The following is a 22,402-nucleotide window of genomic DNA, read 5'->3' as shown; positions in this document are numbered from 1 at the left end:
GGGATGGTTTGAGAACCCCAGTCATGTTGTCTCACCCGCCAAACCTCGGGCCCAGGGCCTACAGGTATCTACAGGGTTGCACGGGGGTTGAGAATAGTCTGATGGTGCAATATCCTCAGCTACAGACATGCTGTATGTGGAACATTTCACAAAAATTGCCTGTTTTCCAGGACAATAAAAGGATACTTGACAAAGCATAAATTAAGTAACTTCAACTATGGGATGATATCCACAGCAAGACTCTCAAAGTAAAACATTTCTGGCATGGTCATCAACACTTTTAAATAGGGTTTTGAACAATTAACATTTTACAGTATTCCCGTAAAACAACTCACTTGCTTTCCATTTAATGAGCGCCCATTCTCATCCGCTAATGCTGTTGACCGTTTTTTCCGAGCAGTTGTGAACACCCACCTAAAATTTGAGGACATTGTTGGCTTCAGAAACCAATGTTTCTGAGGGAAATTAGTTGTTATTTTTTTTCCCCTCAGATCTACCTTGCTCAGAAGAAACTAAGTGCTGAAAGTGTTTTAGTGCTGTAAGTAAAACTCTGGAAAATTAACACTGATGCTGAACTTTTCTGTCCTGTGGAAGTCTAGATTTTCGACCACAGGGGATAAAACTTATTTTCAAGATAACGATGCAGACTGAGGATTTTTGTTGTTGCAGATTCTCTGCAGTCCCCCTGAGAATAATGCACACATTGGAAAACAGGACAGATAGATAGATTAATTTTTCTGTATTTATCAAGTAATTGAGTGTTTTTTCAGTATTTTGAAAAGTCAAGTAGTTATATGGTTGGATTTTGCTATTCATTGACTTTGGGATTAAGTGTTCTCTCATATACAGTATTTCTCAGGTTCTTATGGCTTTTATATAGTCTGTATTGATTTACTGTACACTTAATCAAAATTTCTCATGCCACATGTTTTTGCTGTCTGATAGTTTCAGCAAGGAGTAGGCTCATTGCAAACCTACGTCTCCTTAGAATGCAGCCCTCCCTTCCATTGGCAATAGTAATGTTATAAAATAACAGTGATTAGTCTCTGTCACTGTAAAGCACTTAACCCATTTTTGCCAATCCAGCCTCGGTTTCCATGGAAACAGAAGACAGTAACACGGAAGACAGAACTTTTTTTTTTTCACTTTTGTTGGATTCCATCTGCCTTACAACTTTACTCACAAAGGCCCCCTTCCTCCATATTTTTTTCCTTAAACCTATAGATTTTAGGATTGAGGAAGATTCAGTCATCTGGGGTTTCCATTTTGCTGCAACTGGTTTTAAAGAAAATTCGTTGCCAGCAAAATTTGACAGGATGATAGAATTGGATATTGGAGTCCTGAGTTAATTCACAAAGTGGTCTGAAGTCAGTTTCTCAGAGATAAAATGAAGCCTCAGTGGAGCCTGTTGGTGCTGTAATTTAGCAGGAGTAGGACAGATACAAGCTATTACCTAGATTATCACTTTCATAATATTAAGATACAAGTGTGGAGATGGCTAGAAGCATACACAATCAAATTAGATTTGGGTTATTATGTCTTTAGAAGGAGGAGTTTTTTTGCCTTTCTGAGAAAATGGAGATACTTCTTTAAAGCCACATGCAATATATGAATATCTCACCCTCACCCTACTGCATTAAGGACTGCAGAAAGGACATCTTATCAATCAGATTGCCTTGACTGTAGGTGAGGTCAGAAAGCATGTTTTAAAATTTCAGAAATGAAATATATCAAATCAGATTAGTTGTCTGTCTGTACAGACAAGTACTTTTAAAGGTCACAAAGGTGAACCATACACAAAGCATTATTTAGCTCACAGTAATGCTGAAGACAAGTATTGTATTCCACGAACAAAGAAGATGAGCTTCTTTTCCATGCAAAACTTGTCCACGAATAAAAATGTGGGGTTTTTTCATCAATTTTTTTCTTACCAGTAATTTTTTGACAAAAGCTGTTGGGGATAAATTAGATACCCAAAGTAACTGATTCACAACATTTTCAGTTCAAAGGCTGACTGATCATATAAATCAATAACAGAACAGGCTGACACGTTACCCTGACAATGAAACAAGACTCTCTAAAACAGAGGAGACTGATTGCTTTGTGGGGTTTTGATTTTTTTCTAATTTGGAAATATATTAGAGACATAAGAGAAAATCAACAGAGATGGACAGGAAAGTTGAGAAAAATCCATTTTAAAATGTTCTTTTTCCTTCTCCAGATTTTTAAAAAGCTTTGTGGTCTGCCAAAGCCAAGAGGATTTGTGACTTTTATCATTACCTCTCTTATTATCTGCATTATGTACTATATGGGAACGCTCATTGTGGACTAGGGTTTCTCTGTGACAGGTATAGCACAAATGCGTGGCTGTTCTTGCCTTGAAAAGCTGATGACTTTGGTTTCAGTGAACATCACCTTGGTGCTCAGGTGCTATGTTTCATCTGTAATTGTTGTAAAGTTGCTTGTTTTCATCCCTGACAGGGGAAAATAAAGCAACATAGTCAACACACGTATGCATTTTTTTTTACATCCCCAAACAATAATTTATTTTCATATCCGTGCATGTTCCTCCATAAACAGCACATTGTGACACTTTATCTTCGTTTCACTGTTCCTAAAGAAAAAAATTGCATTAAAAACTCTGCTCAGGCTCCCCGTGCTCACTGAGAGCAGCTGCTCTGGGCACAGCAGCACAGGCAGCCCAGCACTGCAGCAGTGCCACAAAACACTGTCTGTGCTCTGCCATCTGATTCCAAGCAACAGGGACCTACCTGCAGGAGCAGCTTAACCTCCCTAGAAGTGGCACAGCTTTAAAATACCTCAGTTTTTCTTGCTATTATCATAGGGGAGACTCATAAAAAGCACAGCTCTGGACTTGCCGGTCCCATTCCTTCCGCCCCAATGCCTTCTTCTTAGACCCCCTAAGTCTCCTCTAGCCACCCACTGATTTTCGCAGTTTGGCATGGGTTGTGGTGATGCCTCAGATGCCACCGCTACCAATGGAGCAGGAGTCTCACCATCCCAGAAGCAATCCCTGGCTCATAGCAGCCAGAGCTCTTTGGCACCATTAGAGATGCCCCAAATCCTGGGGCAACCAGTAGCACAACGCTGAGCACTGCAGCACTGCCCATTTCTTAGGTATCTCAGAAGCTCCCCAGCCGGTGGCACAGCAGGTGCCACCAAGGTTTAAGCAGCTGTTGGCATGTATTTACATTGTTAGCAGCATCACTTTGTTAGCACAATCATTTTCACTGCTGGCAGGATGCTGCTTCTCACACCCTTGTCCCTAAATGCGGGAGCCACCCTGCAACGATGCGTCAGAAGTGAAATAATTGGATTTTCTGATGAACAAAATAAAATTCATCCTTCAAATTTATGTAATGTATACAGAGAACAACTAGTTTACAAGATAATCGATGCCCAATTTAATTTATTTTTTTTTTTTACAATGATACCTGCCATCATCATGGACTTTTTACTGAGACCACCAATTAACTTCACAGAGCAACAGAGACACAACTTTTTGCTGCTGTCACCATGTGACACATTTCAGATAACAAGGTAGTAGTGAAACCTTCCAGGTCTCTCCCCCATTCTTCTCAGCTGTTTAGACCCACAAACTTGACTTTAAACAGAGTTAAACCAGATCTCATCAAATATATTTTTCTTCTTCTACAACAGTTAAGCATAACAGTTGGCATAGCTGAAATGAGCCCAGAGTTTCACATCGACCCTTTCATAACTGGAACAATCCCTGGTCCATTTCTTTCTTTTCACAATTCTTGTTTTACAAGAGGAAGGATGTCTTTAGAAAGTAATGCCATGGGATGTTTACAATAGGTGTCGTGCAGTGGTATCACAGAGCATAATTTTGGGAAAAGATTCTTACAGTCCTTCCCCCTAAGTAACACAAAAAGCATTTTGCAGAAATATACGTCTAAAGAGGATCTCGAGAGATTACTTCATCCATCTTTGCACCAAGGCAAAGCTGGATTAAGTGGAGCTACTCAGTGGAAGGGAATAAATATGACACAATTATGTCTTACAGAACAAAAATTGCTGTAGGGAATTGAATATCACATAGCAATGCATTTTTAAGAGTTTCAGTAAAAGTTTTTATCTTAAAGGTAGTAAAAATTTGATATATTAAAATTTCTACTGTTTGGGGGTAGGTTACATTTTTATATATATACCAGTGAATATATATATTTCACTTAATACCGGTGAAAATAAAGCAACAGGACATACTCAGTAACAGTTAAATAATATGCAAAATGTAAATTTAAAAGGAAGTCTGCAGTGACTGGTTGAAAATATAATATTTGATATAATTGCTTCATTTCACTTGCATATTGTGAGATACAAGCATTCTTTTGGTTTATATTTTGTCATCTGCTGCTTAGGTTTGAAAGAGAAATGAGTAGAGCAACACAAAATTAAAATGAATGCCAAAATTTAAAATTAATTGCCACTAGAATTTTTCAATTATAATAGATATGTGATTTTAAAATGTCTCATTTTCTGTGGATTCTTATGTTTTTAAACCAAGACTTTTTACCTGATGAGAACTGAGCGCTCTGTTTCCTTTTCTTCAGTGTTCTTGTTTAAAGTACTTACAACGTGAATGAGGATAAATCTCTGATGGCTTTGATGGCCCAAAACTTATCCTACAAGGGCTGTAACAGGGGGATTTCAGTACTGCGCGTTGTGAGAACAGCCTGCTGAAAACTCATGCCAAGTTATAAACAATCTTTCCCAGAGGATACCAATTTTCCATCACAATTCCCTTGTGGCTTTCAGGAGTCACTCCCTGCTCTAAATTTTGGCTCTGTGAATTACTTTGTGTCTCTGTTTTAGCTTGTTGGCTCTCTTTTTCTTACTCCCCTAACCGTCCTGGGTAAACTGTGTGAAAGATAATTTAGGCTGGCAGCTCTCTGTTACTCCACTCAATATGTTTCTCCAGCACTGGTGCCCTGTCCTCACTCATACTCTACATGAAAATTTTAATGATTAGGCTTGTCTCCATGGTTTGAATTTAAAAGGAGTCGATGGGCTTCCAGAAAGTAAGGCATCTACCTGCACAGAGAGGACTGCAATGCTAATGCTCTCCAAGGACCTTTAATAGCTACGAGTAACCCTAATTAGTGAGAGGAAACAGAAAAAAAAAACAAGACAAAAACACACATCGGGATGGACATCTGGTGCAGTTTCCTCATCCCTACCTCTTCAAAATGCAGCTTGCAGACAAAAACTGTAAATTGAGTAGTAATCCTCCTGCATCCTAATGGATAATGCACTGTCAAGAACACAAGATTTTGATGATTTCCCTCCATGTATAAACAAACCCCATCTTCTGTTCCTGTTTATGCTTAAAATAAAAAGGTACTTAGCAGTTCATAAGCCAGAAAACTTGTCCATTAATTCCCTTACTGCTACAATAATCCTGTCTTATGTACTATGAAATTATTTCTACAGGTGTCAAACTACAATTACAGAAAAACAGTGTACAGTGTCAACAAGCAATTATTAGAAGAGGAGGAGGAAGGTCGAACAGTTTTTGCAGTCTCCCAGAGTGGCATCAGCCAGCTTGGAAGAAACAAGTGTCTCAAGTGCTGACATATCACAGGGCATTCATCTCTATCTGAAGTAGGGCAATTCTCGTCTGAGTTGTTCTGTCTCCCAGTTCCCTCCACTGAAGGCTGTTATGATGTCTTTATTTCCTGGGCTGCATGTTGCGTTATTTTATTTCAGTCTCCACGTAGTATTTAGAGACCTGTGACCAAATCATCTTCTTAACCTAAGCTAGCATTTTTGTGAATTAATTTGGCATACTTTAAAAAAAATTAGGCACACTTAGTTACCCCCAACTAGTCCGATGATGGAGCAGCAGCAGAAGACCCACAGCATCCAAACTGTCCTCTGTCTCATGGAAAGGCCGGTGGAGAATATGAAACAGCTCGTAAATGAAAATTACTGTGTCATGGTCCAGATTGCTGCTCTTTGGCTTGTCATTTTTTATGCGTCCCAGGAAAAAAAAAGCACGATAACACATAAGGCAAAGTATTCCTCTTGGGAAAAAACTCATAAACAATTATGATCCGAAAAGATGCAGAGGAAATTATTGACAGCTTTTAAGAAGCTGCATTTTTAAATGTTTCAGTAGTACCCTCCAAGCATTTCCTTTTTTAGACATTCCAATCTGGAATTTATTACTGGCCCACGATAAAGTCAGAGATGATCCAGCAAGAAGAAAAAAAAAAAAAAACAACAACAAAAAACCCACAAAAGCAAACAAAAAACCCTATGAACAAAGAACAACTGCAACAATTAAAACTGAAGTAGATTTGCATCTCTAACTCATGCCAAGAGCATCCTCTAATTTCAGGTTAAATTACATGTATACAACTATTAATAGTTTCCATTAGTGAGCACTAAATAGCTCAGCAAAACATCACCTACACACACATTGACACATATTTTTACCTGATTAATTTAATTATCACGCTTTATTAAAATTGAACAAGTAATTAAAATATACATCAAAGGTGAATCTTTATGTCCTTCATGCTCTATTTGCATTTTTTTGGGAGCAAAAGTCATGGTTACTTTTACCTATTGCCTCTATTTCCACCATTTCTTCCCTTTTTTCTTTCTTTCCCTGTTTTTTTAATATGCCGTAGTTCCATACCTAGGCACATCATCCGGGAAAGAAGCTGTATTGCGTTTGTGTGGCAAGATTTCGGTAGCTGGGGTCTACAGGAGTGGCTTCTGTGAGAAGCTGCAAGAAGCTCCCCCTATGTCTGATAGTGCCAATGGCAGACGGCTCCAAGACAGACCCAGCGCTGGCCAAATCCAATCCCATCAGTGACGGTGGTAGCACCTCTGGGATAACATATTTAAGAAGGGTGGGGGGTGGGAGGAACAACTGCACAACTGCAACCAGAGAGAGGAGTGAGTTTATGGGAGAGAAACAACTCTGCAGACAGCGAGGTCAGTGAAGAAGGAGGGGGAGGAGGTGCTCCAAGTGCCAGAGCAGAGATTTCCCTGCAGCCCGTGGTGGACTATGGTGAGGCAGGCTGTCCCCCGGCAGCCCATGGAGGTGACCAGTGGAGCAGATATCCAGCTGGAGGACCCCACACCAGAGTAGGTGGATGGACTCAAAAGATGCTGTGGCCCCACGGGGATCTGCGCTGGAGCAGGCTCCTGGTAGGACTTGTGGACTCAGGGAGAGAGGAGCCCACACTGGAGCAGGTTTGCTGTCAGGACTTGTGACCCCACGGGGGACCCACGCTGCAACAGTCTCTTCCTGAAGGACTGTACCCCATGTAACGGACCCACGCTGGAGCAGTTCATGGAGGGGAGTGATAGAGTGGCTTTGGTGCACACCTAGTGTCCAGCAAGGGTCAACCCACCACACAGGCTTTGGGTTTGACCTTATTTTGCTATAAATGCAATGCTATAAATTTCTGAGTGTGTTGTCATTCAGCTTGAATGCTTTTGACTTGGTTCCTTTAAGTAAATGATTTCAGAATTATGACTTAGAAAAAAATCGAAGAAAATTTGGATGGTTAATTAACCTCCTGATAGGAAAGAGGGCAGAAAGATGAAAAATCTACCTTCAGGAGGAACTATTTCTTTTTGCTTGTAGGATATTAGATTTTTAGAAACAAATTGTAGTATGTACTTAATATTTCTACTTCTTGCCTAGGCAAAGTCCAATGTCTGTTCCTTGGCTTTCTTTCCAGAAAACACCTTTCTTGCCATGAAAACACGTGTTAATACCAAATGTGCACTTGAAACTCCCTGAACAGGAAGCCCATTAATGGAGTTACAAAATGTATTAATTGGTTCCTGTAACTGGGCCATCCGTCACAAGAAGATGAAAAGCTCTGTGAAAAGAGGCATGCATTTGTGAATTGGGAAATACTTTTTCATCTTTCTAGTGGTTTAAGTCCTTATTATTTCCAAAGACAAGAATTTTTTTCCTCCAGGTACCTTGCACTCCCAGAAGGAGGCATGTACCATGGAGGCAGATGCTGTTAGAGAAATAGTACAGTGTGTTCTCATTCTGTAATGGATTTTGAAACTAAAATGCGCATTCTGAATGGGTAACAGGCAGCTAATTCCCAGAGAAACAGGTCACGTTCAGGTGCTTAAATACTAATTAAAGATATGGGCCATAAGTCTATCTTCCCAAATTTGGAAAAGAAAGAGACAAATATTTCAGTGCTTGTGGATTATATTTCAAGCACAAAAAAAGATCCTGTGGTAACTTCGTCTACTGGCCGCTGAGTTTTAGGTACTCACCGTATTAAAGTTGCTTTTGTTGCAAACACCTCAGGGTTTGCTTAGTCCAGATCTGGAGATGTCAGTGGGTTGAAGGATTCGTTGTACTTCCGGAGAAGACCTGCTTAGGTGGAAAAATAGACCCTTATCTTGCAACATTCCATACTATTTTAGCAAAAAGAAGAGCTTCAGAGCACATCTGCCAGCTCTGGCACATTGTTGTTAGGGAGATCAGAGTCATGATCAACATGTTCTTGTGCTGGAGGAACCTTTAATGTTCAGGGGTCAATACAAAAAATGGTACCGAAAAAGCTTCTCCCAAAATTTTCAGTTATATCTGAAATCAATGCCATTCCCAAATTTTCCACTCCATTTTATGTCTTGGACTGAAGCTGTCAAGTTCTCTGCCCAGGCTGAATTTACATCTTCCTGTAGTTTACGCCTTGTAAAAATCATTGAGGTTATAACTATCAACTTGAGGGAAATAAAACCTGGAGCATGGCAACTAATCAGACAAGAAACAGAATATTTCACGTAACAACTCATGTAAACTTAGTGTTGAAAGAGCCGAGTGAAAACCTTACATACTTTTGCCTTCTGTTTAGCAGAGTTTAACACTGGTGCCATTTGCCAGGGTTCCCCATACCTGGCCAGTATCAGCAGATAACGTTTCCCTAAAGACAGCGTAACAAACCATGCTCAGTCCACAAGAATGATTTGAACCCAAGGATTTTACGTGCTAAGAGCACTAACAGCTTGAATAAAAGAAATTACCTTCTTGGCTGGTAGCAGCTCTTCAGAGGCTGTCATATAGAGCTACCAAATCCTGGTGCATCTACAACCATTTCTGTTGGTTCTAAAAATCTCAAGAACCATGTGTCAGACTTCTCAGTATCACACATTAGTACTTCTGCTGTTTAAGCAGATCGCCCACATAGGACTGGTGGCACTTCCATCAGCTGAACCAGCCAAAAAATTCAAGCTCGTCACTGACAGGTATCTTGATAACAAGACTCAAGCGACAGTTTTCATGTTTGTCATAGTAAATGCCCCAATCCTGAGCCAATGCAACCTTATTTATAAGCAGTACATCCTCTGCAATGGGAAGTCTCCAGGAAAGTGCTTCTTGATAGTCATTTTCCAGCCAAAAACTCCGTAATGAGGCACTCTCTAAGAGCTCTCTCAAATTCCTAAAAAAATAGAGTTTGAAAGATGGAAGCTGGTCCTGGAAGAAGGCAAAAATTTCACTACCTGTTTATCGGATAAACAAATGTCTGTCTATAAACAGTACGTTGGGAGAATCAAATCAGTATTACGTAGCTTCATTGTACATTGCAAAGTTCTCTAAGCCAACCAGGGAGCTGGCTAGAAGAGAAGAAGGGAACTTGGCAAGCACTGCACAGGCTATCTGGAGCCAGGGATATGTATCATGATCATATAATTGAAGGTCTAAAAAGTACCCGCATGCAAATGGAAAATGAGATCACAAATCAATCCCTAAAAAAGCGGTTTCCAGGAATTTTGAGAATTGCAGATTTATTGTTGTCACAGTTTTTATTATCATTATTTGTAACAAACATAATCTTCAATCGTAAGCAAAAAAAAAAAAAAATAATTTGAGTTTGACTATTTTTTTTGGCGTTCATGTCAGATATCATACCTATTTTCTAAAAGGGTTTAAAAAATTTCTGGGAGGAAGAAGTCTCATATTAGGTATCCAAAAATTGAAGCGTGCATAAGAACCAGCCATATGTAAAGAAACTGGCTTACATTGTGGTGGCCACAGTTCTGTGTGCTGGTTTGCAATACATAGATTCACTTTCTGGAACTGACAGCTTAAAATCTAAACTGCACATTCAATTAGCAAGATGTGCTGGAGTAACAAGAAATGGCATTACCTTAATCTCGGTTATCCCTGTCTGTTTTCCACATTAGGTACTGTTGAGGAAAAGTTAGATCAGTGAATGGTTCTTATAATATTGACAGCTTCCTAGATTGGATTTAGATTTAAAAAGAATAAAGTTTCCAGCTCTGACAGGTTACAGAGAAAAACTGGAAAACAGAATCCCGGCAACGTCCACACACATAATAAAAAGAACGAAAAACTTCTTTGCAATTATATCTATTTGTTTTTAAACCAAGTTGGTGACGTTTCAGGTCTCGATTAAGTCGCATTTGGGGCTTTTGAAAAGCTGGGAGTTTAAAACAAGATTGCTGCTGCTTCCCGAAAGAGGTTACTTCGGACGAGGCAGGAATCACGGGCGGGCACCCCGTGAGGGTGCACAGGGAGAGGCTTGAAGCCTGGAGCGGCGAGGAACAGAAAGCGCCGCGGTTTGTGGTGAAGCATGGAGGTACTTACTGACCCTGAAAGCAGAGAAACTACGGAAGTTTGAAAATTACAGAAAAATGACAGAAAAATAAGAAGACAGTTCCAAAAGCATGATAACTGCAGGTAAAGCCTGAAGTCATTGCTGCATGAATAAACCTGCTGCTGCTCCCTCAGCGTTCCCTCTCCTCGTACACTTACTCTGACACGCTCCCTGTTCGGAATTTACATCCTTTCTTTTCCCTCTTCTGGAGATAAAAGCTTAATGGCATTAATGAGATCATAAGCCATTTATTATGCCGTAAAACACTGAAAACAGCTTTGAACACTTGGAATTTCTTTTTATTTGCAGATATTTTATTAGAATGTTGGCAATGGGCTCAGTAGTTTTAATGTCTCAATTCTTTGCCACTGTTCTCTTTTGTGATGGGTTTTTTGTCATTTGGTTTTGGCTAGGTTTTTGGGGTTTGGTCTTTTTTTTTCAGATGAACTAGAGGAATAAGGAGAAGAGGTTCCTGATACAAGACGGATGACTCTGAAGCAATGACAGAATGAAATTTTGGAAAAAAATAGAACCCATAACAGGGAACTTTACTCTACTGTAGCTACCCTAATCACTCCCTTTCTTTCCTGAATTTGGTACTGAGGTACTGAGTCCCAATGACACGGCTGAATGTGAATTTTCTTTTGTCTTTGCCTTGCGAATGTTCCACAAACACCAATTTCTGCAGAAGAAGTTGATTTATTCACCCTCTCATCATGTATTCAGCAAGTTACTTAAGCACATGCTTACGTACCTTTAATCACATTGTTTTGATGGATTTGGGTGTAGCATTCCATCAGGTTGTAAAAATATTCAAGCACTTGAGTGCTTTGCTGAATGAGGTGATAGAAGCAGGGAATGTAGGCTAGAAACGTATGTATACTACTTAAGTGGCAAAAATGCCAAGTAAGAGTCATCATCCTTACTCCCACGTGTATCACACTGTTGACAGCGCAAGACTCGACACCTTGGGATTTACCAAAACCAGAAGCCAGTCCTGAATGCTGCAATGGAACCTGAGATTTCTATCAGCACACAGCTGATCCCGTGTCCATTCCCAACCCACCAATAATAAATACACCTTATGCCTACTAATTGTCCAGGGTTGTCTTACACGATGTGGGTCTCAAAATAATTGAAAGCATTTCAAAAGTCTTTTTTAAAAATAGTATTTTACTTAAGTCCAAAATATATGCTGTTGTAAAATAATCTAATGGTTATACAGACATTCATGTCTTTCAACTATTGCTTCCACTCTGACGAATCTTAACTATCCTGCCTCTCCCCAAAGCGTCATGGATTTCCCATTTGAAGTCAGATAGAGAAAACATTTTATAGGATAGCATGAAATTACTTAATTTGGTTTTATTACACAATATATTTTTAAATCCTGAAAACGTAAAGTTCCACACACAATTTTATTTCCTTTATGTCTGTTCATTTTAAAACAGATATCTATCTTTATCTGTGCTGTGCATACTTCTACAAATAGATAAATTAGCTATGCCTCTCCACAGAATGAACTAGAGGGTTTGTGTTTGCAGGTGCAGTTGCTCAAGAAAAGGAAAACATAATTTTGCAAACAGAGGGTTTTGCTGGTTCTTTTAAAATTGTTCTTTCATATTCTTGAAATGACATTGTGCCATTGAGTCTCCTGAGCTCCAGTGCCATACACTAATAACATCCTAGGAACTGATGGGCAGGGACACCCTGTCAGTCATCCTGCCTCTTGCTGCCACCAGCTTCCACAGAGGCCCTCCAGAAGGGCCCATTTCAAGAGGGAAACCCCTGCATCCAGGACAACAGAAGCACATTTGCAAGTCTGGTTCTGGCAACGTAAGTCATACAGCCTCAACATCTTAAGTGCAATAAATAACATCTCTGTAAAATCCACTGTGATCCAACTATGCCTTCTAGACATTACGACAGGACTGTCAAGGAGGTGCTAAACATTTCGATGCTGTGAGCCCTGAGCCTTGCTGTACTAGTAAACTGCAGCAAAGAGAAGGGTGCGGGTTGCACGCCTAGAATCTGTGTGTTCCCAAGCTTTGTGAAACACTACATCATATCACACTGCTTTTTGCTTTTGCATTAAATCAGAGGACAGTGGTGATTTTCATAGTGTTTGCTGCTAGAAACAGTGCACCCAGTAGCGCCGTGTAAAAAGTGGGTGAGGTTTTGAGTCTGTAAAGGCACATTTTATGGAGCCTAAATTTTTATTACAGAGGAATGAAAACTGCAATATCATTTAGATTTACAAACACAAATTTTCATTGTGTAATTAACACACAACTTTCTAATTATAAGAGTAAAAAATCTGGCATAGGAGCTTTTCCCAAATACATTAACAATAGAGTAACAGCCTTGGTACATACTGACAGGCAGAATTTGAGTACTGGAGTCAGCTATTTTACCCAAAGCCTGCCTCCCTGAAACTTTATTTCAGGAACTGAAGCATCATTTCCCAAGTACTATAATTTTATGGTGTAATAAACATTCAAATTGTAAATATGAGATTCTGGAAAAAGCTTTTCTTAATGTTGCTTAAAACATTTATTTTTTTCACACTCTATGCTTTTTTTTTTTTTCAAATCACAGTTAAAACAAAGGTCAGTAAATTCAGCTCCTATATGGTTATATCACTGCATTTCACCCATGAGTAATAATTAGGAGTAAAGTAGCAAAAAAAGTAGAAATGTAAAGTGAGAATATTAAGGCCTACCACTTATTTATTTCCACTGTTATTCAAGACCTACAAAATTTACAAGTTTATAAGAGTTATTGTCCGTAGTAATTTAAAATAGATTCTACTAGTCCCTATAATCTGTATCTTCAGTTAAACTGTGTTTTAATAGTGCCAGTATTCCACTGACAGTACCAATCACCACTCAGTAAATTATGCCTGCTTAAATGCCTTATGCTTCCTGGACACTTAGCTTTTGGATATGCTTAGTTAACTTACTTCTGACCCTGCAGATACTCCAAATCAGGATACGCTGATTTGTGTATCCTGATACACAAATGTGTATCCTGATACAACAAATACCAGGATACACCGGTATTTGTTTTCAAACTTCTCAACATAATGGAGCTTTAATTCTGGGTAAGGCTCTGGATGACACTGTAATATAAATGCTAAAACAGAAATTGCTGTAAAACTTGAGTATTTTTAAGAACTTAAACTTGTCTTGCTGATTGCTTCAATTAGAAACTGCTTGGATCTAACTGAAAAGTTGATTTTCACTTCCATGCTTCCATTGGCTTTCTTCTACATCTGTTCAAGCACTTACAGAGAGAGAAGGTGGATCAGAAATCAACGTCAATGTTTCAGTCAGCGCCTCAAAGCCAGCCACCTGTAGCTAGGAATTAGAGATGTGACCAAGGCACAGAAACCGAGCAGCTTTTGCCAACCAGGATCACAACTCCCACACGTCCTCTGCGTTGCTGAAGCCTCACCAGTACGTAAAACTTTGAGCTGCGTGACCCGACCTCATCAAGTGTCTCAGCCCCTGTACGGCAAGAGCCAAGTGGAGGGCAGTGGTCATGGGAAGGAGGTGTGAGGAGACTTTCTCTGACTTTCTCCACCGTGACCCAGACTTGGTGCCTTGACTTCTCACCTTTCCCATTGTCCCACAAAAACATCAACTGTCTCCCTCCTTCCCCCATCACCTTATTCCACAGTCATTTTTGGAAGGTGATGGCAGCTCTTCCACCAACCAAGTACCCTTTCAAGATTTAAAAAGTGGCAGATCAGTTCATTAGGTGTCAAGGATTTCTGAGACACCAATTTATATGCATGCTTTGTGCGGAATTCACACAGTAAATAGAATGTCTTCAATGATTCTCTGCTCAGACAAGGCAGAAAGCACCTGAACTTCTGCTGGAGAAGTGCCACAATCCCTTTTTCTTCCTTAAAGTTCAGAGGGTAAAAAAATAAAGTGATATATAGGTGATGGCTGATTCCTTGAATAGCTGTAATACCCTGCACAAATACTTACACCGGGCTGGTCCTAGCTGCACAGAAACGTGCTCGCTCTAGATTCTGCTAAAATTAATAGCAGCTCCCAATGGAAGGCAGATAAGAGGACAACGTGGAAGAGGTGTGACCAAAAGTCTGACCAGTTTAGAAAATAAAAAATATACGTGTGGAGTTGCTAAAAGCAAACATCATGGACATTCAAGGAGATAGTGCATGTACTTTATGCTGACCACCAAGATGAATTACGTGGAATGACTGCCCTCAGGTACCTCCATAACCTCCATACTTGCTGCTTTCATCTTTTTTCCTGCCACTACTGAACTGTGATTGAAAATCAAGTTTTGTCTTTGCAGTCTCGGAGCCATTCAAGGCCACTTTGTGACTTCAAGCTCTTTTACAATTATGGCCATCCAGCCCATAAATTCAGAGATACCTGAAAGCTGCTGAAAGAGACACGGTGTGTCTGCCAGTTCTGAAAAGGAGGGATGGTCAAATCATAATGATGCACTTCACATAAATTCTGGTGCTCTGATGGCTACTCTGTAAAGAACTCAGCAAAAGAGATTGAAAGATTAGAGAGAGGAGGCAAAGGCAAATTTTGAAGTCTTTCATATATGTGTTCCAACTAGTCTGTATTTCAGTTTAAATTGACAGTGTTCAGCTCTGTGGGACTTGAACCAATCATGGTGCTATGGTGAGAGCATAAACTGCACCGAGCCTGATTCAGCCAACAATAAAGGCTTATCTTACTTTTTGCGGTAGGTCTGCTCAGACTCACCCTTGTGCAGGTCAGAACCATAACTGCGTGCCCAGACATCTTCATTCTGCTATCAGCCAAATGAGAAATCTCAGCTCCAGGCGCTGAGCTCAACATCCAAATCCAAATCCAGATTCAATCAATTGCAGTGGTTTTAATTTGGTTTGGGGCTTGATTTTTGCTATGGAAGAAGAATGAAGCTGTAAAATATTTCTCAGAACAAGATCTGGGGGGGAAACTCTGACTCCATCTTAATTTTATGAACATAAAAGCTGACCCCTTTCAAAGCCAGCAACATCTGCCACAAAACAGCGTGCCATCACGCTGAAAGGGGACAGTCGGTGCTGTAAAGCAAACATCCCCTGCCCCAATGGGACACACAGCTCTGAGGTTTGTACCCACGCTCCGCAGGGAGCTTGTAGACAGCAATGGTGCCATGCCCCACTAGTTAGCTGACTGGGAAGCCACCAAAGCCCACCCATCATAGCAGGTCTTAGATCTTGGCCACCTGTGCCCCAAAGCAACATCTCAGCCATTCAGTGATCAGTTCTCCAAGATGCGTCTTGCTTGATTTCTCCTGGTTGAAATTCCTCCATGGACAGGTGCAACACGACCCTCCTTCCTTCACCATCAGTGCCCTACCATCTTGGCAGGAGACTCAAACCTTTCTCTCCCCTGTTCTATTCCTTTCTGCAGAATGGCATAGCTTCAAAGGGAAATACAGTCACCTTCCCCTTCCTTCCTGGGTGTCTGGACTATTACCCCCAGGGCAGTACTCACTCTTGGCTTTTGTGGAACCAGTTTTAAGTCTTAGGTCTAAACCAGAACTCAAACCTGAGTCACCATGAGAGGCAGAGGGCCACCAGTGCAGTGCAGCACTGCCATCCCCAGCTCTGCTGTGTTATATTGCTATTATAACCTGTGCCACACAGCCACCCTTTCAGAGGGCCACCTCAGGCCTGCAGCTAAAGGGACACCTAGTTCATGACACCCACAAAGCTTTAAATATTATCTAACAATGGTGATATCAGGACCTCGGCACAGCTACCAGAAAAAAGACTGCTCACAGGTTTAGTAGCTGCTGAGAGAAGGGTTTTGAGATGCTCTGTGGTGCCTAATATGGAGCTGAAAGTGGCAATTAGCTGCCCATTTGTGGACTGAGTTCTCAGAGGCATTGATTCAATTAAAACATTTATTTTTGCAATTTAAGTTTACCCTAATCCAGCACAGTCCTCCCAAAGCCAACCAGATTCATCACCCACTCAAATTCGGGTATATGTCATCTAGGCTCTTTCCAGAATCAGGAGCAAGAGAAATTGTTGTTGCTGACAATTAAAAAAAATTCAAAAGCAAGCATAAAGCCATTATTAACACAGAAAAGGAAAAACCTACATAAAGAAAAGAAAAAAAACCCAACGATCCTTAGGGCATGTTAAAGAAAGTGACTAGACAATAGTTTTGGACAATAAATCCAGAAAGTTCACTTCTTTTAGTGATTATTCCACTTTCTGCTTTTGCTCATACCTAATTTCTCAGCTCAATCACCATGATATTGTAAGAATCCCAAGGGAAGGCTGTATTTCTCCCATTTAGCAGCATTTCTGCCTTTGCACACACAAGGAGTTGTGGTTTCTGGTAAATCTGTTGTCTTTATTTCTGTTTTGAAGTAATTACAGGTTATTAGTTGATTAGGTACACACTACATTCATTTTTATTGTTTCTCCTGCAAATGCTAGTTTTTTCTGAAACATCCACACACAGAAAAAAAAGAAAAAACCCAAGGCAGTAAAGGCTGAACAGTGGGAAAATGTATTTTTAGGAGACTTTGGGTAGGAAAAAGCAGACCTGATTCAGAGCTGGCTAATCGTTATCCAAACCCTCTTGCAGCCCTTTATCAGCGTTTTAAGCCTGCACCAAGCAGTGGATGTTTGATAGCTGATTATAAAAATTCTTATTTTTCCAGATTAGCTGTAAAACAGTTTTAATGCATTCCCTCTGTTTGCTCATACAGCCAGGTTTTATTATTGCCACTGCGGAAGGAAGCTAGTTTATCTGTGAGTACAGATGTAGTCATTTGCAGAGATGGCAAACCAGAAAATAATTGCTTACCAATGAGCTTTCTTTTGTTTGTCCTCTTTCAGAGAAGTCTTTCTGGGTTTATAGATGTGATCGTGAGTTACTCGTCGGACTACGTTACAAAAATCCAGTATTGCATCTCCTACATAATCACAGTTACTACCCACTGATCACTGGGTAGTTTATGGGTTGGGTTTTTTGTTTTGTTTTGTTTTGTTTTGTTTTGTTTTGTTTTGTTTTGTTTTTTAAGAACTAAGTTTTTCCAAACTTACCCTTTATTCTTACTTGCTCACAAAACCTGACCTTACTGCTCTAGCAGACAACCCGGTGATGTGTGCCAGTGTTGGAAATGTGCAACTTATCTTTTCTTATCTGCTTTCCAGCTTTCTTTTCTATTACCTGCTAGAATGGGGACAACTGTTGCAATACAATTAAGACTCCCTACTAATCAGTTTGTTCATCCAAGCTATCTGCTAACATCATATACAGACAAGATAAACAGGCAATTACCATGGAGAACATTTGCTAAACAAAGCTATAATTAATAATAAATGAAACTGAGTTCCCAACTACTTAAATACAGTAGTTATTAATTATCATGTGGCCCTAAGCTATTTGTGTAGAGTATATAATTTACAATTCTGCGTGATCTCAGCTGTATTCCCTGAAGCTTCTAGAGCTATCTTTTGCATAACTTTAAACACCAGTATGTTGGTTGTGAAAGTTTCTTCTGGATTCTGCCCCAACTCTCTACATTATAATGCCAAGAAATGCAATCTTGTATTTATGTGGAAGAAATTACAACTTTTAAACCCCAGCATATAGCAAATGCCAGAATTATAGCGTGCAACTGAATTAGATCTGTCTGGCAGACCTGTTTTTGTCACCTGTCATACACGATCAGCCTCCAGCTGTACAATAAGCAATTTGGAGGTAGCCAGTGCTGTCCTACATATTGTTCACTTAAAAAATTATTAGCAGGTCTGTATTCATCACCAGGCAGCTTTATCAGCCAGTTTCCAAAGTACTATGTAATTTAAACTCTTACTGCACACAGTATCACTTCTTCGGAAAATTAAATATTCTGTATAACGTAAAACCCGATACGTTTCCTACTGGAGGTCACAGCGTCATCACAGATCTGCAGGCCATGCAATGCCTTCAATGTTTATGTGCTCACCCTGAGAGGGGCACCGTGCAGTACTAGGCTGCTTGGTAATACTAGTCACACTACATTTTTACGACAGTACAGTCCACCGCTCCAAGATTATCACTTGCTTCCACACCTTCATTTCTCACTATGCTTCTTTCAAAGAGTTCCAAGAAGTCATAAGCCTTCTCCTTGAGGCTTACCAAACTTAGCAGCCAGACTACGACAGGGTTGTGTATTTTCAGTGACAAAGACCAGACATTTTCAGAACAGGCCTGTTCGTATTTGCCTGCTGACATAAGGCACTGTAGGGACTCTGGTGTAGAAGGGGAAACCACAGCATGCCACAGGCCAGCACCACTGGCATTACTCACCACTTTCTGCCAGCATACCTGACATATCTCTCCATCTCTTTCTCTTCCCTGGGCTCCAGAACTCCTACTGCAGTTCCCAGCACCTAAAGTCCTTTTTTAAACTGCATTTATCCTGCTTTTACATCTTTTGACTGCCTTGTCAGCCACTCCCTGAGAGAAAACACCCAGTGGGTGATCTAGTCTATGTCCAACTAACTCTATTTCTCTGGCCTTAGAAATTCAGTCATATCAACCAGACTTGCCTCCTATAGTTGTCCCAGCTAAAAAAAGGCCAGTGAAAAAACTGAATCGCTGGGTTTTTTTAAAAGACCCACGTTCTCCACACATGCCCGATTAAGTCATTTAAAAAGGCATTGCCTCCATGAAATGCAGAATCAGTGTGTTATCTGGTACCCTGTAATGTTCCCCACGTAATTTTCTTTTAACATGGTTAATTTCTGAAGATGAGTCAAGTTGGTAATAAGCATGGTAATTGCCATAAACCATATAATGACATGTAGCAGACTCCTGCTGTTGACCTTGCCAATTGTACACAAGAATTAACGGCAACCTTCAGCGCAAAGTAAATACATGTAAGTTCAAATTCTAGTCCTTGGAAATGCATGCGTTTAACTAAAATTTGTAACGGGATCTTTGGCCTCTGTGGCACGCCACAAATGGCAGACTTGAAATTATCTGGGTGTAATGATGGCAGCAGTGGCCAGGTGCTTGTTGCAAGCATGGTCGGAGCCTGTAACTGGATGCTGATAACTGTCAGGTGGTATATCGTGGCTAATTTTGTGGGGGTTTGGTGGTTTTAAGCTGTGTGTTGTTAGGGGCTTTCCTAAGCAATAAAATAAATAAATAAATAAATAAAATATGACAAAAAAGAAGACATAATTAAACCCCAATATTTTTGCACATTTTTGATAACTTAAATCTAAATACCATGCAAAGGAGGCAGGTGAAGGGATTGCAAATCCCAAAATTGCCAACAAATTCTTGCTAGATTTCTAATAATGATCTCCTATGACGTCTGGAAATCTCTCATTGGCAAAGCATTCCTGGTTCATCCTCCAGAGACTCATCCTCCAAACCACAGAAGTCTGGGATGGAAAAGACTAAACCTGGGGTCTCTTCTCCCCACAGCTCCCACAGATGTCTGGTCCTCTGCCACCGCCTTCTGCCCTGTGAGGGTTAGAGCCAGTACCAAGATGGCTGGTTTAAGTCACCATCCTCTGTCTCTGGGAAGCCACTACTGGCACCAGGAACACCATTAGATGTGAGTGGCAACGACAGCATTGCTGGGAGCTCTTATGGAGGTGAGGTGAGGAGGTGGGTGCTTTCCCAAAAGGAGCTCCACACAGTGAGGAGAAAATGCTTTGGCAGGTGAAGTACAAACACTTGACAATAGCTCAGACAGCCAGTACAGTCCAAAATCACAACAGAATGGAGAATTGGGGAAATCTGGAAACATGCAGAAGGAAAATACAGTTTGTTGTGATCAGGTACCTGTCAGCATGTTTCACCCGTGGCCATGGGTGCAAATAATGTAATACAGTAGAATTGTTGGAACAATGATGATGGCAACCAACTGTTGAGGGAGGAAATTAACAGATTTCCTTATGTTGCACAGAAAAGTCCTTGAAATTTATTGGCATGTGATTACCTGCATGGAGGTCCCTGATGAGAAATTCCGGCAGAATTTCTGCCACTAGACTTGGAAGTCAACTGAAGAGGGTGGCTGCTGAGAGTCTGCTGTCGGTGGTATTCAAGTTAGTCAAAGATAGCACACACTAACACACAGCATTAGAGAGACCTTTTCCTCGGTCATGGAGGAAGAAAGTGTCTTGGACATTAAGTGTGTAGAATGCAATCAAACTGCACAGGAGCTGCCACTCCAAATTAGGTCCATACTCCCTCTTGATGAACACGCCGAATATCCAGTACACTGCAGCTTTACTATCCAGTGCGAGAAGGTAATGCTTTTCCTTTTTCTGAAGAATACTGGGCAGCAGTCCAGTCCAAAAAAGCTATTTCTTTGTATCTAACCTCTCTTTTATCTCTTTTGAGTAGCTGTTAGGTCAGAAACTTTGATCTTCTAGTTGAAGAGGATGTACAGCTAACCCTGTCTGTAGCCAACTGTGTTTATCAGCAGCACATTTTTTCTGTAGGTAGGTGTAAAAAGAATACCTTATTGGTCTTCTAAAAGCAGCTCAGAAATAGAAGCCCTTTCTTAACCTCTTCAAATATCTCTAAACTTAAAGACTTCTGCAAATATTAGTTGTCAGTAAGAAATGTCTATTCTGTATGAAAGCCTTTCTGGTCATATGATTCTTTTACACATTGTCTAAGGAGCTGACAGTCTTTAAACAACCCCTCCAATGTTCTTGTGGGTGCAAGTGTTCAGCATTTATATCAACTGGATCATATTTACCATCTATATGTTTCTGAAAATACCTCTGTGATAGAACTGTTTTTACAATTTTACTTCAAATTTACTTTCAGATTTACTTTACAAATTTTTATTTATTAGTTCTGCTTGTACCTGGGGTGCATCAAGAAGAGTGTGACCAGCAGGTCAAGGGAGGTCATCCTCCCCCTCTACTCTGCCTTGGTGAGGCTGCACCTGGAGTACTGTGTCCAGTTCTGGGCTCCCCGGATCAAGAAGGACAGGGAACTGCTGGAGAGGGTACAGCAAAGGGCTACCAAGATGATTAGGGGACTGGAACACCTCTCTTATGAAGAAAGGCTGAGGGATTTGAGTCTCTTCAGTCTGGAAAAAAGACAGCTGAGGGGGGATCTTATCAACACTTATAAATACTTAAAGGGTGGGTGTCAGGAGGATGGGGCCAGGCTCTTTTCAGTGGTGCCCGGGGACAGGACAAGAGGTAATGGGCACAAACTTGAGTATAGGAAGTTCCACCTAAACATGAGGAGGAACTTCTTCCTTTGAGGGTGGCAGAGCCCTGGAACAGGCTGCCCAGAGAGGTGGTGGAGTCTCCGTCTCTGGAGACATTCAAAACCCGCCTGGACGCGTTCCTGTGCAACCTGCTGTAGGTGACCCTGCTCTGGCAGGGGGGTTGGACTAGATGATCTCCAGATCTTCCAACCCTACCATCCTGTGATTCTGTGATTTTAAGTTGTCTTCCAATTAACTAGAAGTGTTAATTATGCGGCAGGGGAAAAAATCTTTCCTCTGTGCAGGCTGAACACAATGCATATGTTTTTGTATATCTAAAATTGTGAATAGAAACCCAAAGAAAGACCTATGATACATATTTTTCTCACAAACAGTACTATAAAAGACTTCATTTTTTCTATTTTTTCTTCAGGGAAAAAAAAATTTAGCATTTCTGGAGTTAGTCCAAAATTAGCCTTCAATTTGTTTGAAAGAGGGAAACCTCTTTGTCAATTTGTAAGAGGGAAACA

This window comes from Chroicocephalus ridibundus, chromosome 3 (assembly GCF_963924245.1).
Source record: "Chroicocephalus ridibundus chromosome 3, bChrRid1.1, whole genome shotgun sequence".
Lineage (NCBI taxonomy): Eukaryota > Metazoa > Chordata > Aves > Charadriiformes > Laridae > Chroicocephalus > Chroicocephalus ridibundus.
This window is presented reverse-complemented; position numbering follows the sequence as displayed.